The following is a 22,300-nucleotide window of genomic DNA, read 5'->3' on the forward strand; positions in this document are numbered from 1 at the left end:
ATAAAATGCTAATAATTACTTAAATCATACAATATTATTTTCTGGATTTTGTGGACACAGTTGAAGTGTATGATAAAAATTACAGACCTCTACATGCTTTGTAAGTAGGAAAACCTGTAAAATCGGCAGTGTATCAAATTCTTGTTCTCCCCACTGTATATACAGTACCAGTCCAAGGTTTGGACACATCTAATCATTCAAGGGTTTTTATTTTTTAATATTTTCTACATTGTAAAATTATAGTGAATACATCAAAACTACGTGTGAAAGAACACATATGGAACCAAAAACATGTTAAACAAATCAAAATGTATTTCATTTTTGAGATTTTTCAAAGTAGCCACCCTTTGCCTTGACAGCTTTGCTCACTTTTGGTATTCGCTCAACCAGATTCATGTGGTAGTCACCCGGAATGCATTTACATTAACAGGTGTGCCTTGTTAAAAGTTAATTTGTGGAATTTCTTTCCTTCTTAATGCATTTGAGCCAATCAGTTGTGTTGTGTCAAGGTAGGAATGGTATACAAAAGATAACCCTATTTGGTAAAAGAACAAGTCCATAGTATGGCAAGAACAGCTTAATTAAATAAACAAAGAGAAACAACAGTCCATAATTACTTTAAGACATGAGGTTAGTCAATCCGGAAAATCTTCAAGTGCAGTCTCAAAAACCATCAAGCTCTATGGTGAAACAGGCTCTCATGAGGACTGCCACAGAAAAGGAAGACCCAGAGTTACCTCTGCTGCAGTAGAAAAGTTCATTAGAGTTACCAGCCTCAAAAGCTGCAGCCCAAATAAATGCTTCACAGAGTCCAAGTAGCAGACACATCTCAATATCAACTATTCTGAGGAGACTGCATGAATCAGGCCTCATGGTCTAATTGCTGCAAATAAACCACTACTAAAGGACACCAATAAGAAGAAGAGACTTGCTTGGGTCAAGAAACACGAGCAATGGACATTAGACCGGTGGAAATCTGTCATTTGGTCTGATGAGTCCAAATGTGCGATTTTTGGTTCCAACCACAGTGTCTTTGTGAGACGCAGAGTAAGTGAACGGATGATCTCTGCATGTGTGGTTCCTACCGTGAAGCATGGAGGAGAAGGTGTGGGGGTGCTTTGCTGGTGACAATGTCTGTAATGTTTTAGAATGCAAGGCACACTTAACCAGCATGGCTACCACAGGATTCTGCAGCGATACGCCATCAAATCTGGTCTATGTTTAGGGGGACTGTCATTTGTTTTTCAACATGACAATAACCCAACACTTTCAGGCTGTGTAAGAGCTATTTGAACAAGAAGGAGGGTGATGGAGTGCTGCATCAGATGACCTGGCCTTCATCATCACCCGATCTCAACCTAATTGAGATGGTTTGAGCCAATGAGTGCTCAGCATATGTAGGAACTCCTTCAATACTGTTAGAAAAGCGTTCCAGGTGAAGCTGGTTGAGAGAATGCTAAGAGTGTACCAAGCTGTCATCTAGGCAATAACCCCAAGCAAACTTTTACATTTGTGGCAAAGTGGCTTAAGGACAACAAAGTGAATGTATTGGAGTGATCTAGAAGAAAAAGAAACGCACACCTATTTAGGCGAGGTGCTGGCTAGCGGAGTAGAAAACTTGAAAATAAAAGAGAGCCGCACACTCTAGGAGCTCAGATGCAAAAATGTAGTACCAACGTTTCGACAGCCAAGCTGTCTTCATCAGGGTATCAATGATGAAGACAGCTTGGCTGTCGAAACGTTGGTAAATTACATTTTTGCATCTGAGCTCCTAGTGTGCGGCTCTCTTTTATTTTCAAGTTTTCTACTCCGCTAGCCAGCACCTCGCCTAAATAGGTGTGCGTTTCTTTTTCTTCTAGATCACTCCAATACATTCACTTTGTTGTCCTTAAGCCACTTTGCCACAAATGTAAAAGTTTGCTTGGGGTGGTTCATTTTTCAAATGTATTGGAGTGACCATCACAAAGACCCGACCTCAATCCTATAGAGAATTTGTGGGCAGAACTGAAAAAGCATGTGCGAGCAAGGAGGCCTACAGACCTGACTCAGTTACACCAGCTCTGTCAGGAACTTATTGTGGGAAGCTTGTGGAAGGCTACCCGAAACATTTGACCCAAGTTAAAGAATTTAAAGGCAATGCTACCAAATACTAATTGAGTCTATGTAAACTTCTGACCCACTGGGAATGTGATGAAAGAAACAAAAGCTGAAATAAATCATTCTCTATTCTATTATTCTGACATTTCACATTCTTAAAATAAAGTGGTGATCCTATCTGACCTAAGACACAGAATTATTACTAGGATTAAATGTCAGGACTTGTGAAAAACTGAGTTTAAATGTATTTGGCTACGGTGTATGTAAACTTCCGACTTCAACTGTACACACTGCCGTTCAGAAGATTGGGGTCACTTTGAACTATCTTTATTTTTGAAAGAAAAGCACATTTGTTATCCATTAAAATAACATCAAACTAATCAGAAATACAGTGTAGACATTGTTAATGTTGTAAATGACTATTGTATCGTAATAGGGTTTTCTAATGATCAATTAGCCTTTTCAAATGATAAACATGGATTAGCTAACACAACGTGCCATTGGAACACAGGAGTGATGGTTGCTGACAATGGGCCTCTGTACGCCTATGTAGATATTCCATTAAAAAATCTGCCGATTCCAGCTACACTAGTCATTGACAACATTAACATCGTCAACACTCTATTTCTGATCAATCTGATGTTATTTTAATGGAAAAAAACAACTTTTCTTTAAAAAACAGGGACATTTCTAAGTGACCCCAAACTTTTGAATGGTAGCGTAAATATAAATACTGGTGGGTATAGACAGTATTGACGGTATATTAATAGAAAAGGTGTGTACAGTTATATAGGATGTGCCATAACTAGAATACAGTATATACATATAAAGTTGTTAAACAGCATGTAAACATTATTAAAGTTACCTATGTTCAATGACTATGTACAGTACGTAGGGAAAGCATTTCAGGGCAGGGTTCTGCGTGGAGGCCGGCTAGTGGTGATTGTTTAACAGTCTGATGGCCTGGATATAGAAGCTGTTTATCAGTCTCTCAGTACCAGCTCTCTGTCCCAGCTGGGTGAACAGGCCGTGGCTCGGATGGTTGAGGTTCTTATTGATCTTCTTGGCCTTCCTGTGACTCTGGGGGCTGGAGATGTACAGGGGCAGGCAGTTTTTTATTTTTTAAGGATCCCCATTAGCTGCTGTCACTCTTCCTGGGGTCCAGCAGCATTAAGGCAGCTATACAAAATGATAAATATTACATGACATTACATTTCATAACACTTTTCACAACACATTAAGTGTGTGCCCTCAGGCCACAGCCTACTACCACATACACTGTATCTACAATTCGAAATCCATGTGTACGTGTTTGCAGAGTGCGTGTCTTATCATGTGTATATGTAAGCGTTTGTCTGTGCCTGAGTGTGTGTGTCTTCCCAGTCCCCACTGTTCCATAAGGTGCTTTTTTGTATCTGTTTTTTAAATCTAATTTTGCTGCTTGCATCAGTTACTTGATGTGGAATAGAGTTCCATGTAGTCATGGCTCTATGTAGTCTGTTCTGGGCTTTGGGATTGTGAAGAGACCTCTGGTGGCATGTCTTGTAGGGTATGCATGGGTGTCCGAGTGCTAGTAGTTTAAACAGACAGCTCGGTGCATTCAGTATGTCAATACCTCTTACAAAAGCAAGTAGTGATGAAGTCAATCTCTCCTCTACTTTGAGCCATGAGAGATTGGCATGCGTATTATGAATGTTAGCACTCCGTGTACATTTAAGGGCCAGCTGTGCTGCCCTTTTCTCAGCCAATTGTAATTGTAATCCCTCTTAGGAAAGTGTACACCCGATGGTGCGTTGGACTGACCACAGAACCCTCTGTAGAGCCCTGCTGTTGCGGACGGTGCAAATTCCATACCAGGCAGTGAGACAGCCCGACAGGATGCTCTCAATGGTGCATCTGTAGAATTTTACAAGGGGCTTAGGGGTCAAGCCAAATTTCTTCAGCCTCCTGAGGTTGAAGAGGCGCTGTTGCACTTTTTTCAACACACTGTCTGTATGAAGGGACAGTTTCAGGTCGTCAGTCCTGTGCACGATGGGGAACTTGACGCTTTTGACCGTCTCCACTTCGGCTCCTTTGTTTTGTTGACATTGAGGGAGAGGTTATTCCTGACACCACTCAGCCATGACTCTCACCTCCTCCCTGTAGGCTGTCTCGTCATTGAAGGTAATCAGGCCTACCAATGTTGTGTGGCCAGCAAACTTGAGTTGGAGACATGCGTGGCCACGCAGTCATGAGTGAAAAGGGAGTACAGGAGGGGGCTGAGCACGCACCCCTGTGAGGCTCCCGTTTCGAGGATCAGCGTGGCGGAGGTGTTGTTGCCTACCTTCACCACTTTGGGTAGGCCCGTCAGGTAGTCTAGGACCCAGTTGCACAGGGAGGGGTTCAGACCCAGGGCCCCGAGCTTAGTAAAGAGCTTGGTGTTGAAGGCTTAACTTCTGCTAAATGTTGGAAATGTATAGGGCAGCGCAATTGCGATTGATTCCTGTGGATCTGTTTGAGCGGTATGTGAATTGTAGTGTGTTGGGGTTCGTTTCCTTGTTCCTTGTCAATCATTGGCTCATTGGTGAAATTAGCATTATGACAATAACTTTAATCAAATCATTCAAAACATGTATTATTGCAATTGCAGACAGAAGTTGACACCAGGAACATAGCATGTTATTTTATCAAACCCGAAGTCCAGCCCTAGTGATGTCACTGCCTATGTCATTATCTTTTACTGATGAGACCAAAACCATGCCTACCAACACTAAAACTCTTGTTTATGTAGCTATCTAAACTTAGCAGTAAATGTCCAAGTTGATTTATCGTGGAATGTCTGACTAATCTCTTATCTCTTACACTCCCTGCAGAGTTCTGTCTTCACAGTCACACATTTCTCAGAGGGGTCTCTTTATAAGAGGCAAAGAGACCAGAGAACAACTGTGGAATAATACTGAACCTCTGTAATGAATATATATTGTGTAGTCTAGGACCCTATAAATGTAAGGAGGGCGGGGTCTTATAATGTAAGGAGGGTGGGGTCTTATAACCCCTCCCCTTCTGTTATTATAACATAAGCACAATCAATTATTATAATACATCCGACATTTGGTTATCCACCCATGCATGTAGCCTACAGGCTTTTTAATTGACTCCACGCATAGGCACATTTGATCTCGCACGCTCAACACAAGAGAGCAGAGGTAGTCCACTGAACTTGAAGCAGAATTAGCCTACTAGAGTTTGTGAATGGTGTGACAGGTGCTTTAAAAACCCATTACAGTCCTGTCTTAGCAAGGGGTTCAGGGGGGGTTCAACTAAGTTATACGGAATTGTTTAAGGTCATATCAAGGATAATTTAGCTATTTGATTTATAATTTTAAGACCCCTTAAAGTATATATATTTTCATGAATATTAAAAAAAGAATTAACTAATTTTTTTTTTAAATGTGAAGGAAGTTTGTTCTGAAGTAACTGTCCTATATCTGATAGATATATGAAAGATATCTTTTTAACATGTATTGAAACCCTTGTTTTTGGCACTAAACAGTCTCCATATATACTGTACTTCCATTCATTTTTTCAACTGGTACATTCAGGGAACATTCAGACATTATTGTGGGGAGTCCTAGAGCAAAACAGAGAACATCATCGTGTCCGTGAGAGTCTCATAGTAGTTTGTAGATGCATCCAGTGCAAAACCCCTGTCACTTTCTGACCTTAGTTCCTTTTTTATGTCTTTGTGTTAGTTTGGTCAGGGCGTGAGTTGGGGTGGGTAGTCTATGTTATTTTTTCTATGTTGTATTTCTGTGTTTGGCCTGGTATGGTTCTCAATCAGACGCAGCTGTCGATCGGTGTCTCTGATTGAGATTCATACTTAGGTAGCCTGTTTTCCCCATTTTGGTTGTGGGTGATTGTTTTCTGTTTAGTGTATGTCACCTTACAGAACTGTCTCGTTTCTTCCATTTCACTTTGTTATTTTGTTTTGTGCGTTCAGTCAATAAATTATGACGAACACTTACCACGCTGCATATTGGTCCGATCCTTCTTACTCTTCCTCAGACGAAGAAGAGATTCATTACAACCCCAGGTGTACTGAAAGGCTGAGAAAAATCAATACACAACTATGGATGCATGACACACACACAAGCAGGTGGTGTTTCAGGGATCTGGGAAGTGGTTTACACTTGTGAGTGCACATAACCTAACTGTAACTGGGTTTAGAGTTTTGTAAAAACCAACTCTTGGAGGTTTGTTTTTTTTCTGTATTAAAAACGGTGAATGACGCGAGCTGTGACAGTGTATTTTATTCTGTTCTAAATTACCACTCAATGTGTAATGAGCATTCAGAATCCAGCAAGCTCTCAGCTCAGCTCCTTTGCAAAGCATGGGCGCAAAAAAAGCAATTTAACTAAAACCCTTGCTTCACTTTTTTCCACTGTAGCATTAAGTATAAGACAGTTGCCTGATTCTGTCACAGCACAAACCATTTATAGCGGTATGAATAAAACATTTAGGTACCTTTTCTTAGAGGTTGGCATTTTGCTCTACAAATTAAAGGTCCCGAACAGTCATTCTAATTCCCTTGTAAAACAGACTTTGACGGACTAAACTATCACCCATCATTTTTGTTTTGGATAGTAATGCTCAAAATTCGTTTTTTCATCGCTAGCTACCTGGAAGTTTGAAAAGACAGGCTGAGTGGGCTGGGAGTTTATATTCATGAGCTCACCTTGACTGACTGCTCTTTAAAATGCCTATGTCAAGCAACTTAGATGCAGTGTTGCAGTACAATCATCTTGAACCAATTTGGTGATACACAAACCAACTCAAATGACATTGAAATTGCATCAATGATGTCCCCAAAAAAATCATAGCTCTCCCGTTTGGCATGTTGTTGATGATGTGGTTCAGATCAGCACTGACGGATGTGTTGACTTGACAACTAACTGCGAGCCATTAACTAGCTAACACCAGACACAGATAAAAGGGGAAACATATACTGTAGACATTATTGAAACATATACATATACTGTATCTTTGCCATAGATGAATAGGGTAAACTTTTAATTATATTTTCTGACACCATACGGTACCATTTTGGCACCAGTAGAGCAGCTGTTTAGATATTTAAACCACACCCTTCTGCAAACACACCTTCTCCGATGTTGGTTACAAGGTGGTACTTATTTAAATTAGGTAAGAGAATATCATGTTACCATTGGTGTATTAAAATGAGTGTTAGGGTGATCTCACCCTATCCCTATAATCTTGCCTCCTTAATCCAAGTGTTTGACACAGAGGGGACCAGTTACTTCATGATGAAAGTTTATCAATGTAGAAGCACCAGTCATTTTTTCTAATTTGTTCTTCATACTTTGATCTGGTTTCATGCAAGTTCATAAAAAATATGTAACTTTTTAGGCCACCCAACCAAATTCACATAGAAATGTTTCTCATAGATATGTAATTCTCATTCTTATTCTCCAGTCTTCATTGAAAGCAAGTCTAAGAAGCGGTAGATCTGTTCTATGTGCACTATTTCTATGCTTCCGATTATTTGAGTTTAGTTTTGCAACTTTTACATTCGGTTTTGTACACCACCTTCAAACAGCTGACAATACAATATATTTAATTTTACGGGAAATATATTTCACAGTGGTTTAGATGGTACAATGATTATCTTCACTATACTTGCTTGTTTTGTCACATAAACTGAAATAAGGCGGAGCGATTTCTGCATAGTGCATCTTTAAATACATGCCTCCTGAAAGTAACCTGAATAAAATCCCAACTGATGGTTAAATGAATCCATATCAGTTCAAAGGCGTGGCCTATTGGTGGCATATCTTTCGGATAGATATTTCTGGCTAACCATGAGAGTAAATGTCATTCATGTTCATCATTTTGAGTTTGTTTAGTTTTGCACATTGCTTTACATGACATGATGTCTTGCCTTTTGTGCTGTTATCTGTGCCAAATAATGTTTGTACCATGCTGTGTTGTCATGTGTTTCTCCCATGCTATGTTGTTGTCTTAGGTCTCTCTTTATGTAGTGTTGTTTCTCTTGACGTGTTTTGTCCTATATTTTCATTCAATTTATTTTAATTCCCAGTCCATGTCCCCGCAGGAGGCCTTTTGGTAAGCCATCATTGTAAATAAGAATTTGTTCTTAACTGACTTGCTAGTTAAATAAATACAATAAAACATAGTTCTATATACATTTTACAACATTTGAATCTTATTTAAGTGGTAACTATTGCAAAATGCATAGGAACTTAGGGAGCTCATACTCTTATGTAAACTTTATTAATTGTCCAACATCAGTACCCAACATGTGAACAATAGAACGGAACAGGTTAACTGGAATGACATTTACTCTCACGGGTGGCCAAAACTAACTAGCGGAAAGCCACACCCCTACTAAGCCATGCCTACAGTCTTCTGATCTGACCTGGTGGTTCATAGCTCAATAACCCAGCATCAACAACCCAATTTGAAGGGTGAAAATAACCCAACATGTGTTCTGCCTAATACTTACACAAATTGGGTTGTTTTAATTTAGCATTTTTTGGGGTGTAGAGAGAGGAGGGGCATATGGGCGTGGAAATGTAATTGAAGACTTGTTTTAGAATGGGCATTGTCATACAGCAGAATAGCATACTATTAATAACTAGTGTAACAACATCAGGGCACCGTGTGGCTTTCCCTGGGTGACATGAACACATCCAAACCTCCCCCTGGGCCTGTGGGCGTCTTCCTGTCTGCTTCTCAAATAGCACACTATTTGTTATATAGTTCACTATATAAGAAAATGGTGTCATTTGAGACGCAGCCGCCCGTCTCACTGTACATATCAGCACAAGGCCAGTCCCCTACCTTGTATTTCTCTCTCTCTCACTTACACAGACCTGTAATTTCCCAAATGCATGGGTCCCCAGAGAAGTGTCACTGGGGATTATACTACACACTACAAGTGGATTAGGGACACAGTTTGACAGACTAGCTTCCACACTCACTTATTCAAATTCTGAAGTAGTTCTGCAATGTGTGCATATATGGATCCCACTACCACGTGTGTGTCCGTGTGCGCGTATTGGGGTACAAGCTCCGAGACAGCTTGTACCCCAAGCCAGAACACTGCTAAACAGTCATAAGACTGCTAAATAGTTAATTAAATGATAACCTGGACTATCGGCATTGACTCTATCTTGCACTGACTCTATGCACACCCCTTACGGAAAAACCACATGTGAAATTTTCATGTGGCTTCGGAACACTTCACATGTGATGATAAATCACATAAAGACTCACAGGTGATGCCCTGCAAATAAAAATCTGTCGTAAGGATGTCCCCGGAATGTCAAGAAGTTGCAGTCTTTTCAAATATTTGACATACATGATAACATTGTTTTATTTTATTTATACACTAATTATTCATATTATTCATTATTATGTCCTCGTCTTTGATTTGAACTCTCAACCTCTTGGTTCACAGCATTCTGATCTTCCTGCTATGCCACCATGGCTGTGTAAATAACTGATTTTACTTTGAAGTCCAAAGTGTAGGAATCCAAGTAAATCTCAGCTATGTTAAAAATACTCCCAAGAGAAACCATTATATTTATCATAGTGATTCAGGTGTAACATTAAAACAAAATAATATGCCCCACCAACATTAAACAACTATACAGTAAGCACTCAAATTGCTGAAATAGTAAATGAAATCAATGATGAGAGAATAGTCAGATGAACTGATAACTAAAACAGCAGTGCAGGTGAAAAAACCCACACACATATCGACACACACAGACGCAAGCACACCACCATGCACATATGCATAAGCACACACACACATTTCATTGTGTTACAGCCTGAATATCATTTTGTGTCACTGGCCTACACACAATACCTCATAATGTTAAAGTGGAATAGTGTTTTAAGAAATGTTTACAAATTAATAAAAAATGTTAAGCTGAAATGTCGAGTCAATAAATATTCAACCCCTTTGTTATGGCAAGCCTAAAAAAGTTTAGGAGTAAAAATGTGCTTAACACATCACATAATAAGTTGCATTGACTCTGAGTGCAATAGTCTTTATTAACATGATTTTTGAATGTCTACCCCATCTCTTTACCCCACACATATAATTATCTGTGAAGTCCCTCAGTCGAGCAGTAAATTTCAAACCCAGATTCAGCCACAAAGACCAGGGAGGTTTTTCAATGCTTTGCTAAGAAGGGCACCAATTACATTTTTTTTGTAATATCCCTTTGAGCATGGTAAAGTTATTAATTACACTTTGGATGGTGTATCAATAGACCCAGTCATTACAAGATACAGGTGTCCTTCCTAACTCAGTTGTCGGAGAGTAAGGAAACTGCTCAAGGATTTCATCATGAGGCCAATGGTGACTTTAAAACAGTACAGAGTTTAATGGCTGTGATTGGAGAAAACTGAGAATATATCAACAACATTGTAGATACTACACAATTCTAACTTAAATGACAGAGAGAAAAGAATAAAGAATAAAAATATTCCAAAACATGCATCCTGTTTGCACTCAAGTAAATCTGCAAAACATGTGGCAAAGAAATGTAGTTTATGTCCTGAATATAAAGTGTTATGTTTGGAACATGTCCAAAACAACACCACTGACTACCACTCTTCATATTTTCTAGGGAGTTTTTTTATAAAAAGAAAGGAATAGAGCAAAGCACAGTTAAAATCCTAGAGGAAAACGTGGTTCAGCATGCTTTCCAACAGACACTGGGAGACACATTCATGTTTCAGCAGGACAATAAAATAAACACAAGGCCAAATATACACAGGAGTTTCTTACCAAGATGGCATTGAATGTTCATGAGTGGCCTAGTTACAGTTTTGACTTAAATAGGCTTGACAATCTATGGCAAGACATGAAAATGGCTTGCTAGCAATGATCAACAACCAACTTGACAGAGCTTGAAGAATTTTAAAGAGAATAATGTGCAAATATTGTACAATCCAGGTGAGCAAAGCTCTTAGAGACTAATACTCACAGCTGCAATCACTACCAAAAATTATTCTAATATGCATTGACTCTGGGGTGTGAATACTTATGTACATTTATTATTTCTGTATTTAATTTTCAAAATATTTGCAAAAATTTCTAAAAGCATATTTTCACTTTGTCATTATGAGGTATTGTGTGTAGATGGGTGAGAGAAAAATATATACTATTTAATCTATTTTGAATTCAAGCTATAGCAACAAAATGTTGAATAAGCCAAGGGGTATGGATACTTTCTGAAGCCACTACACACACACACACTTTCACATTCATCACATGCTTCTGCTAATCTGTACTTCATACTTGCTTTTATTATTTATTATCCATTCTGATGCCAAATCACTTCACGTTGCCTTTATGTACATATCTACTTCAAATACCTCGTACCCCTCCACACTGATCTGGTACTTGTACTTCCTGTATATAGCTTAATTATTGTGTGTATATATATATATATATATATATATATATATATATATATATATATATATATATAACCTCTTGTGTTACCATTTTAAATGTGTATTGTTTATGGCATCTTTGGGAAGGGCTCGTAAGCAAGCATTTCACAGTAAAGTCTACACTCGTTGTATTTGGCACATCTGACTAATACAATTTAATTTGTGTCTGTGTATGTGTGTGTGGCTAAGAGATACAGATGAGCGCCCACAGAGTAATTCTGAATTCTCACCATGTGGTCGGGTTGGGTTGCATTATGTTTCTCCCATTTTTACTAAACCAGTGAATGAAATGCAGTGCAATTAGTGTTATACTGTATGAATACTATTACTTCACCTGCTCATATTGGAGTGTACTGTGTACACCGTGTATATCAAACATTAGGAACACCTTCCTAATATTGAGTTGCAACCCGCCCTTCCCTTTTGCCCTGAGAACAGCCTCAATTTGTCGGGGCATGAACTCTTCAAGGTGTTGAATGCGTTCCACAGGGCTGGATGTCGTTTGGGTGGTGGATCATTCTTGATACACACGGGAAACTGTTGAGTGTGAAAAATCCAGCAGCGTTGCAGTTCTTGACACAAACCGGTACACGTAAGACCTACTACTATACCCAGTTCAAAGGCACTTAAATCTTTTGTCTTGCCCATTCACCCTAAGAATGGTACAAATACACAATCCATGTCTCAATTGTCTCAAGGCTTAAACAACCTTCATAAACCTGTCTCCTCCCCTTCACCTGCACGGATTGAAGTGGATTTAACAAGTGACATCAATAAGGGATCATAGCTTTCACCTGGATTAATCTGGTCAATCTATGTCATGGAAAGAGCAGGTGTTCTCAATGTTTTATATACTCAGTGTAAAATGTCCTAATAGTTGGTTGCACTGGTGATTTGATGTGTTACACTTCATTAAAATAAATATTGTACAGTATTTATTCTAATGATTTTCAAAAGTATTTATTTTAAGCAATTTAAAACACGAGCATGAGCACGGTTCGACATTAAAAACAAACCTGCCAATTTCTTCAGGGGAAACCTCCTCCCGTTCCTTCATTGGCTAGTGTCTGCAATTTTTGTCAAGCGCAGTGACGAGAACAATATAGTGTTTAAATGTGAAGGATTAATCCTCCTCTCTTGGCTTAATTAGGGGTCATTCAGTCTCCTAGCCACATTAAGACATGGCACAGCAATCCCGCAGCCTCATAATTAAATGTTGCCCAGTTTCTCTCCAGCCATCAAGACACTTCATCATCTCTCTCCATCCAAATGTGGTGTGTCAAATGAATTCCTCAAAGTACAGTATAATATACTGTACATATGTCCAGTGTTCCAGATGTTTTATGAATTATTACTTCAAATTAATTACAATATGAATTAAATAGATATCATTCACAAAAAAATATAATGAACTATGTTAAAAAGCAGCTTTTCTTTGTGCCCGATCTTGATCTTTTACGACAGACCAGAGTGGTTTGGGCTCATTCAATAAGACGCTCACAAACACTTGGATATTAACTGGGGGCACGGCGGCAGACTTCCGGCTGCACCAACTCAAATTGGATGAATGGATTGAATTCAGGATTTGTAAATTATTGATGGAACTACTATGGCACTTTACTATTACAGCAACTAATGCAGGCTGATTATTTCACAAGGGTGAGTTGTTTTTGTCCTATGTTCCTGATATTTTTGTTGTTAGCTACCTATCTAGCTAGTTAGGTCGTCATGAAGTAGCTAGCTAGCTACTACCTCTACCTACATCATTCAACAACAGCCAACTAGGTTTCCTCTTGACATAAAATGTTTAGCAACAAACCACAGGATTTAAATTAGAATGGCGAGATGGTTCTTGTGTGGAGGATCTGCTTTGACTTGCTTTCTTGTTGGCTCACCAACTAGCTCATGATAACTCATGTTAGCATGAAAATGTTAGCTAACTGCTTCTAAAGAGCCTCTTACAAACCACAAATCTTACAAACCACATCATTTCAAATAGAAGTGACTGGCAAGACAGTTGTTGCATAGGCTTTGTCCTTTTGATAAAAACAGCTGTGGATAGCTTGGCTTGCTAGCTAGTTTGCACTTGTGCAGTAAGCTCGTTTCTCCCCTAGTCTAGAAAAAGATTGTTCTCCCCAACGGAGAATGAGGAAAAAAGAAAAAAGCTGCTGGACAAATCACATAATGATGTCATTATCCAAGCAAATTTGGTTGAGATGGGGTTTTTGAAGTGTTTTCTTTTCTAATGTGTATGCTTTGGCCACAAATACTGTATGAATATAGGATGAGTCAACAACATTATTTGGGTTAACAGAATATGAGTTGACAGAATATTAACTTTTAAAAGTGAGATTTTCACTGCAGACAGAGTAAGGATGACCTGTTTTCGTTTGTTTTCATCATCATGCATGCGTCCGAAATGTCATCCTATTGCCTATATAATGCACTACCTTTGACCAGGGCCCTGTTCAAAAGTTGTCCACTATGAAGGGAATCGGGTGTCATTTGGGACGCACACCATCACAACTCCCTCTACTGTAGAATATGAGGGATGGAGAGACGTGGCCAATATCAACTCAGCATGATAGCGACAGCAAGCCAATCAAGGTCTTCAAATGATGAGCAGCAGCTGTATTAAATGTTAATATAATCCATGAAAGTAATTATTCTCTCATGTAATTAGTGGCAACTGATACACTGCCATTATACAATGTTGCCGTTTCAATAAGGATGTTCTCTACGCTAATATCCTTGTACTACTCCAGGTAGTCAGCTGTAATAATACAGACAGAACCACAGAAAAATGCTGAGAGAATGTTTTGGTGGCACCTTGGGAATGTTGTGGTTCACTCATGCATTTTATAACCTTAGCATCAGCATGTTTCATCAATAAATAACACCTATAAGGATTCGTTTTTCCCTGCTCTGTCAAAACCACTACCCAGGCATCTGTGATAAAGCCATGCCTTCTGTAGCACACTGTTGTCATCATGGTGATTATAACAAACTTAGTGGTGATGGTGAGTAATAACATTAAGAAGGATATTAGAGGGGTTTAGTGTTTTCTTTCCATCCCTCTATGTTGTCTCTCTGGACTGCTTTCTGTTTTTGTTGTATTTCTCTATTCCAAATCATGCTCCCTCCTATGTATTGAAATACAGACATATGCGCATGCAGTCAGAGGGAGAGGAGTGATCTGCCTCCCTCGTTCTTTCTGAGTGCCGGTCGAAGGGATTAGCTTCTGCCCGAGTGCCTAGAATAATGATCACTGCAGCGGAGAAACACATTTCCACATTCCAGGAGATAAGGGGGGCAGGCAATCTGCAAGCAGAGGACTTATTAACCAGTTTCCCGTGGCCCATTGTGTAACTAACAGAAAAGTCATCGCAGCGACCGCAGACCAGACTTGCTGGGTTGGTCTTGTCCTCCGAGCATGAGGATAGGACCACTAGTCATCTCTGGTACCTGCCTCTCAGTCTTTGTGACACCCATATGTCTGTGACAGTCTGAGCCCATAGCTGGTATGACATGCAGCTCAGACCTGTAGGCCTGTAGGCTTGATATGGGCCATGACGGGACCAGAGTTTTTCTAATTAGGTCACGTTTTAAAAGATCTGATGGAAAAACTCCTTGCCTTGGGAATGATGAAAACCTTGTCAAACTGCAGCAACCGTGCACTTGTTCATATGAATTATATTTTAAATAAGGACTAGGGGGGTTTCCTATACACAGAAACAGAGAAAGTAGCATGATTGGACAATAAAACTCACAGGGCTGACCTTGCTTTATGCTGGTTTGTATCATGTAGTCCTGCCCTATGCAACTGTAGGCCTAATAAAACATTAACTCACAGTCTATGCTAGCTATTGTGTTAATTGATTAATTTCAGTTAATGATTTTTGATCAAAAAAGTCTGTTGTCTAGTCAGCCCAAGTTTGAATATAAACCAAAATTGATCCTAATCACATTTTCTTACAAACTAATGGGCTATAAACACACATTGTTACTCCTTTGTTACACTGGCCAGAGGGACAGGGTGCATAGTAGGCTAGACTATCCAGGTACTTTTGTTAGTAGCCTACAGTTGATCAGACCAAAAAATTGTCTCGTTTCCATGCAATGAAACATGTCGGATCGCTAATGCTTTGGTGTATTTACTGCCACGAAGCAAATTGGTAAAAATAACAGCCCTTTGCCCCTCTTTTTTGCCAATATATTTGATTAAATTAAATAAAATGTGATTTAAAAGTGCTGTGGCAAATGTTGCCACGCCACACGTTTTCCAGCAGCCCTGGCTCAGACGTACTGCTACAAAAGGCCCACAGTCACAGTAGATATCGTGTACATAAATAAGTGACTTTATTCCGTTATCCTTGATAGTTTTTTTATGGAGGCTATATGTATTTTATAAATTGTAAAATAAATTCAATTCAATCCACACTAACTATGTAATCAAAAGCCATTTCAACATGGATAGACGTTACGTAGTATATGAAAATCCAGGACATTCAAAATAGTATGTTAAAGGCGGAAGTTTACATACACCTTAGCCAAATACATTTAACCTCAATTTTTCACAATTCCCTGACATTTAATCCTAGTAAACATTCCCTGTCTTAGATTCATCGGATCACCACTTTATTTAAAAAAATTTAAATGTCAGAATAATAGTGAGAATGATTTATTTCAGCTTTTATTGCTTTCATCACATTCCCAGTGGGTCAGAAGTTTACATATACTCAATTAATATTTGGTAGCATTGCCTTTAAATTGTTTAACTTGGGTCAAACGTTTAAGGGTAGCCTTCCACAAGCTTCCCACAATAAGTTGGGTGCATTTTGGCCTATTCCTCCTGACAGAGCTGGTGTAACTGAGTCAGATTTGTAGGTCTCCTTGCTCGCACACACTTTTTTTCAGTTCTGCCCACAAATTGTCAATAGGATTGAGGTCAGGGCTTTGTGTTGGCCACTCCAATACCTTGACTGTGTTGTCCTTAACCTCTTGAAGCTAGGGGGCACTATTTGTATGTTTGGAAAAATAACATTCCAAAAGTAAACAGCCTATTTCTCAGGACCAGATGCTAGAATATGCATATAATTGACAGATTAGGATAGAAAAAACTCTAAAGTTTCCAAAACTGTCAAAATATTGTCTGTGAGTATAACAGAACTGATATTGCAGGCGAAACCCTGAGAAAAATCAAACCAGGAATTGGCTTCTATTTTGAAAACTCCATGTTCCATAGCCTCCCATTGCTCCATTTAAAGGGATATCAACCAGATTCATTTTCCTATCGCTTCCTCAAGGAGTCAGTCTTCAGACATAGTTTCAGGCTTTTATTTAAAAAATGAGCCAGAACGATAACATCGCGTCAAGTGGTCACATGAGTTTTGTTCCTGCAACAGAGTTTGGATAGGTATTGCTTTTCCCTCTCATACTGTGAAAGACATTTGCAGTTGATATATTATCGATTATATATTTTAAAAACAACCTGAGGATTGATTATAAAAAACGTTTGACATGTTTCTGTGGACATTACGGATATCATTTGGAATTTGTCTGTGTTGTCGTGACCACAATTTCCTGTGGATTTCTGAACATAATGCGCCAAACAAACGGAGGTATTTTGGATATAAAAATAATCTTTGTGGAACAAAAGGAACATTTGATGTGTAACTGGGAGTCTCGTGAGTGAAAACATCCTTAGATCATCAAAGGTAAAAGATTCATTTGATTGCTTTTCTGATTTTCGTGACCAAGCTACCTGATGCTAAGTGTATTTAATGTTTTGTCATGCGATTGATAAACTTACACAAACGCTTGGATTGCTTTCACTGTAAAGCATAATTTCAAAATCTGAGATGACAGGTGGATTAAGCAATTTTGCCACAACTTTGGAAGTATGCTTGGGGTCATTGTCCATTTGGAAGACCCATTTGCGACCAAGCTTAAACTTCCTGACTGATGTCTTTAGATGTTTCTTCAATATATCCACATAATTTTCCTACCTCATGATGCCATCTATTTTGTGAAGTGCACCAGTCCCTCCTGCAGCAAAGCACCCCCACAACATGATGCTGCCACCCTCGTGCTTCACGGTTGGGATGGTGTTCTTCGGCTTGCAAGCCGCTTGATGGTCATTATGGCCAAACAGTTATATTTTTGTTTCATCAGACCAGAGGACATTTCTCCAAAAAGTACAATCTTTGTCCCCATGTGCAGTTGAAAACCGTAGTCTGTCTTTTTTATGGCGGTTTTGGAGCAGTGACTTCTCCCTTGCTGAGCGGCCTTTCAGGTTATTTCGATATAAGACTCGTTTTACTGTGGATATAGATACTTTTGTACCTGTTTCCTCCAGCATCTTCACAAGGTCCTTTGCTGATGTTCTGGGATTGATTTGCACTTTTCGCACCAAAGTACATTCATCTCTAGGAGACAGAAGGCGTCTCCTCCCTGAGGGCAATGACGGCTGCGTGGTCCCATGGTGTTTATACTTGCGTACTATTGTTTGTACAGATGAACGTGGTACCTTCAGGCATTTGGAAATTGCTCCAAAGGTGAACCAGACATGTGGAGGTCTATAATATTTTGTTTGATTTCTTTTGATTCTCCCATGATGTCAAGCAAAAAGGCACTGAGTTTGAAGGTAGGCCTTGAAATACATCCACAGGTACACCTCCAATTGACTCAAATGATGTCAAAATAGCCTATCAGAAGCTTCTAAAGCCAAAACATAATTGTATGGAATTTTCCAAGCTGTTTAAAGGCAGAGTCAACTTAGTGTATGTAAACTTCTGATACACTGGAATTGTGATACAGTGAATTATAAGTGAAATATTATGTCTAAACAATTGTTGGAAAAATTACTTGTGTCATGCACAAAGTAGATGTCCTAATCAACTTGCCAAACCATATATTGTTAACAAGAAATTTGTGGAGTGGTTGAAAAACAAGTTTTAATGACTCCAACCTAAGTGTATGTAAACTTTCAACTTCAACTGTATGTTATGTTTGGTATGGTAAGTATTAATTTGTGGATGTCCATCACCCATTTCGTATGATATGTTATGCTCGATATGCTCACTTCAAGGCAAGCAACACTGAACCATGCGTGAAAGCACCAGCTGTTCCGGACGACTGTATGATCGCGCACTCCGTAGCTGATTTAGGAAGACCTTTAAACAGGAATAACATTCACAAGGCCGCAGGGCCAGATGGATTACCAGGATGTGTACTCAGAGCATGAGATGTCCAGCTGGCAAGTGTCTTCACTGACATTTTCAACCTCACTGTGGCCCAGTCTGTAAAACTTACATGTTTCAAACAAACCACCATAGTTCCTGTGCCTAAGAACAACAAGGTAACCGGTCCAAAAGATTACCGCTCTGTATCACTCACATCTGTATCCATGTAATCCTTTGAAAAGCTGGTCATATCAACACCATCATACCAGAATCCCTGGATCCACTCCAATTTGCATACCTCCCCGACAGATCCACAGATGAAGCAATTTCTATTGCACTTCACACTGCCCTTTCCCACCTGGACAAAAGGAACACCTATGTGAGAATGCTGTTCATTGACTACAGATCAGCGTTCAATGCCCGCTCATCACTAAGGACCCTGGGACTGAACACCTCCCTCTGCAACTCGATTCTGGCCGTCATGACAAGCTGCCTCCAGGTGGTGAGGGTAGTCAACAACACATCCGGCATGCTGACCCTCAATGGGGGGGGCTCAGGGGTGAGTGCTCCTCATGGGTGAGTGCTCAGTCCCCTCCTGTACTCCCTTTTCACCCACGGCTGCATGCCCGCGCACAACTCTAACAAAATCATTAGGTTTGGCGACAACATGACTGTGGTAGCCTGATCACCGACGATGATGAGACTATTGGGAGGAGGTCAGAGACCTGGCAGTGTGGTGTTAGGACAACAACTTCTCCCTCAATGTTGGAAAGACAAAGGAGATTATCGAATGCACCCCCATTCACATCGACGGTGCTATAGTGGAGCGAGTTGAGAGCTTCAAGTTTCTCAGTGTCCACATAACTAAGAACCTATCATGGTCCAAAGTGCATGACAACGCCTCTTCCTCCTTAGGAGGCTGAAAAGATTTGGCATGGGCCCTCAGATCCTCAAAAAGTTATACAGATGCACCATTGAGAGAATCTTGACTGGCTGTATCACTGCTTGGTGTGGCAACTGCTCGGCATCTGACCACAAGGCACTACAGAGGGTAGTGCGTACAGCACAGTACATCACTAGGGCCAAACTCCATTTCATCCAGGAACTCTATACCATGCGGTGTCAAAGGAACGCACCAACAATTGTCAAAGACTCCAGCCACCCAAGTCATAGACTGTTCTCTCTGCTACCACATGGCTAGCGGTACCGGAGCACCAAGCCTGGGACCAAAAGTCACCTGAACAGCTTCCGTTGGGTAGGTGGCTCGGTTGCTAACGTTAGCTAGACTAGGACTTTAGGTTAAGGTTAGTGGAAGGGTTAGCTAATATGCTATGTACTTGCAAAGTAGCTAAAAAAGTAGTAAGTTGTTGCAAATTTCTAATTAGCTAAAATGCTAAAGTTGTCCCCAATGAGAACATTTGGATTGCTAGATGTTAGCATGATATGTCTACCCTTCCACCCTGACCAACCACCCTCCTTTCGTTTTTTTGCCATAAGTAACCTTATGTAACCATACCAAATTTAAGAAAGTATACTAATTTGAGTGTCATTTACTGTGTTACGTCTAGTTTATGAGACCAGCCTGGCCAATTACGGGCCACCTATGGTACATCCCTTGGGAAAGAAACAGGAATTTCTCATGATCTTATGTGAGGTTAATGTGATAACGTGACAATTTTGTTATAATTTAATCCGATTATTCTCTCATTGATTTCTTTCCTTGGACACTGTGCTATCTAACCTCCAAACGAGCTTCAATGCCATACAACACTCCTTCCGTGGCCTCTAACTGCTCTTAAACGCTAGTAAAACCAAATGCATACTTTTCAACCGTTCGCTGCCTGCACAGGCACGCCCGACTAGCATCACCACCCTGGATGGTTCCGACCTAGAATATGTGGACATCTATAAATACCTAGGTGTCTGGCTAGACTGTAAACTCTCCTTCCAGACTCATATCAAACATCTCCAATCTAAAATCAAATCTAGAGTCGGCTTTCTATTCCGCAACAAAGCCTCCTTCACTCACGCCGCCAAACTTACCCTAGTAAAACTGACTATCCTACCGATCCTCGACTTCAGCGATGTCATCAACAAAATAGCTTCCAATACTCTACGCAAACTGGATGCAGTTTATCACAGTGCCATCCGTTTTGTTACTAAAGCACCTTATACCACCCACCACTGCGACCTGTATGCTCTAGTCGGCTGGCCCTCGCCACATATTCGTCGCCAGACCCACTGGCTCCAGGTCATCTACAAGTCCATGCTAGGTAAAGCTCCGCCTTATCTCAGTTCACTGGTCACGATGGCAACACCCACCCATAGCACGCGCTCCAGCAGGTGTATCTCACTGATCATCCCTAAAGCCAACACCTCATTTGGCCGCCTTTCGTTCCAGTTCTCTGCTGCCTGTGACTGGAACGAATTGCAAAAATCGCTGAAGTTGGAGACTTTTATCTCCCTCACCAACTTCAAACATCTGCTATCTGAGCAGCTAACCGATCACTGCAGCTGTACATAGTCTATCGGTAAATAGCCCACCCAATTTTACCTACCTCATCCCCATACTGTTTATATTTATTTACTTTTCTGCTCTTTTGCACACTAGTATCTCTACGTGCACATGACCATCTGATCATTTATCACTCCAGTGTTAATCTGCAAAATTGTAATTATTCGCCTACCTCCTCATGCCTTTTGCACACAATGTATATAGACTCTTTTTTTTCAGCTGTGTTATTGACTTGTTTAATGTTTTCTCCATGTGTAACTCTGTGTTGTCTGTTCACACTGCTATGCTTTATCTTGGCCAGGTCGCAGTTGTAAATGAGAACTTGTTCTCAACTCGCCTACCTGGTTAAATAAAGGTGAAATAAAAAAATAAAAAATACTTATTTCAGCAATTTCAATGTTTTCTGTATAGTTGTCTAATGTTGGTGGGGAATATTATTCTGTTTTAATGTCACTCTTGAATCACTATGATAAATATAATGTTTTTTCTTGAGTGTATTTTTAACGAAGCTGAGATTTATTGTACATTGAAGTCCAAAGTGTAGGAATAAAAGTGAAAATCTATTATTGGCATAGACATGGTGGCGTAGCAGGAAGATCGGAATACCATCAACCAAGTGTTTGTGAGTTAAAATCCCAGGTGAGGGCATGTTGAATAATAATTACTGCGTAAATGAATATGTAATCAAGTGTGTCAAATATGTAAGTTGAAAACACTGTGACTGCGTGACATTCTTATGACAAAGTTTTGTTTGCAGGGCATCACCTGTGAATTTTCATGTGACGTATCACATGTGAAGTGAACCAAAACCACATGGTTTCACATTTTATGCACAACGTGGACATTTCACATGTGAAATCATGTGTTTTTTTGGTAAGGATTGGTTTGATTTTGTACTATGCTTAATTCAAACAAAGAACAAGCTATTTTCACAATTGAATGTCACATCCCTTAACAGATAGCCGAAAGTGACAGACTAAGATGATCTAAGGGGAGCTTGTTGATTAAT

The 22,300-nt window shown here is 39.8% G+C and overlaps 1 protein-coding gene across 2 annotated transcripts in view; it reads right to left on the minus strand.

The window, feature by feature from the left end:
• Positions 1 to 22,300, minus strand: part of LOC112215607 (cadherin-18) — a 374,693-nt gene that overhangs the window by 160,199 nt on the left and 192,194 nt on the right. The window lies entirely within an intron of this gene.

Source organism: Oncorhynchus tshawytscha, linkage group LG16 (assembly GCF_018296145.1).
Source record: "Oncorhynchus tshawytscha isolate Ot180627B linkage group LG16, Otsh_v2.0, whole genome shotgun sequence".
Classification (NCBI taxonomy): domain Eukaryota; kingdom Metazoa; phylum Chordata; class Actinopteri; order Salmoniformes; family Salmonidae; genus Oncorhynchus; species Oncorhynchus tshawytscha.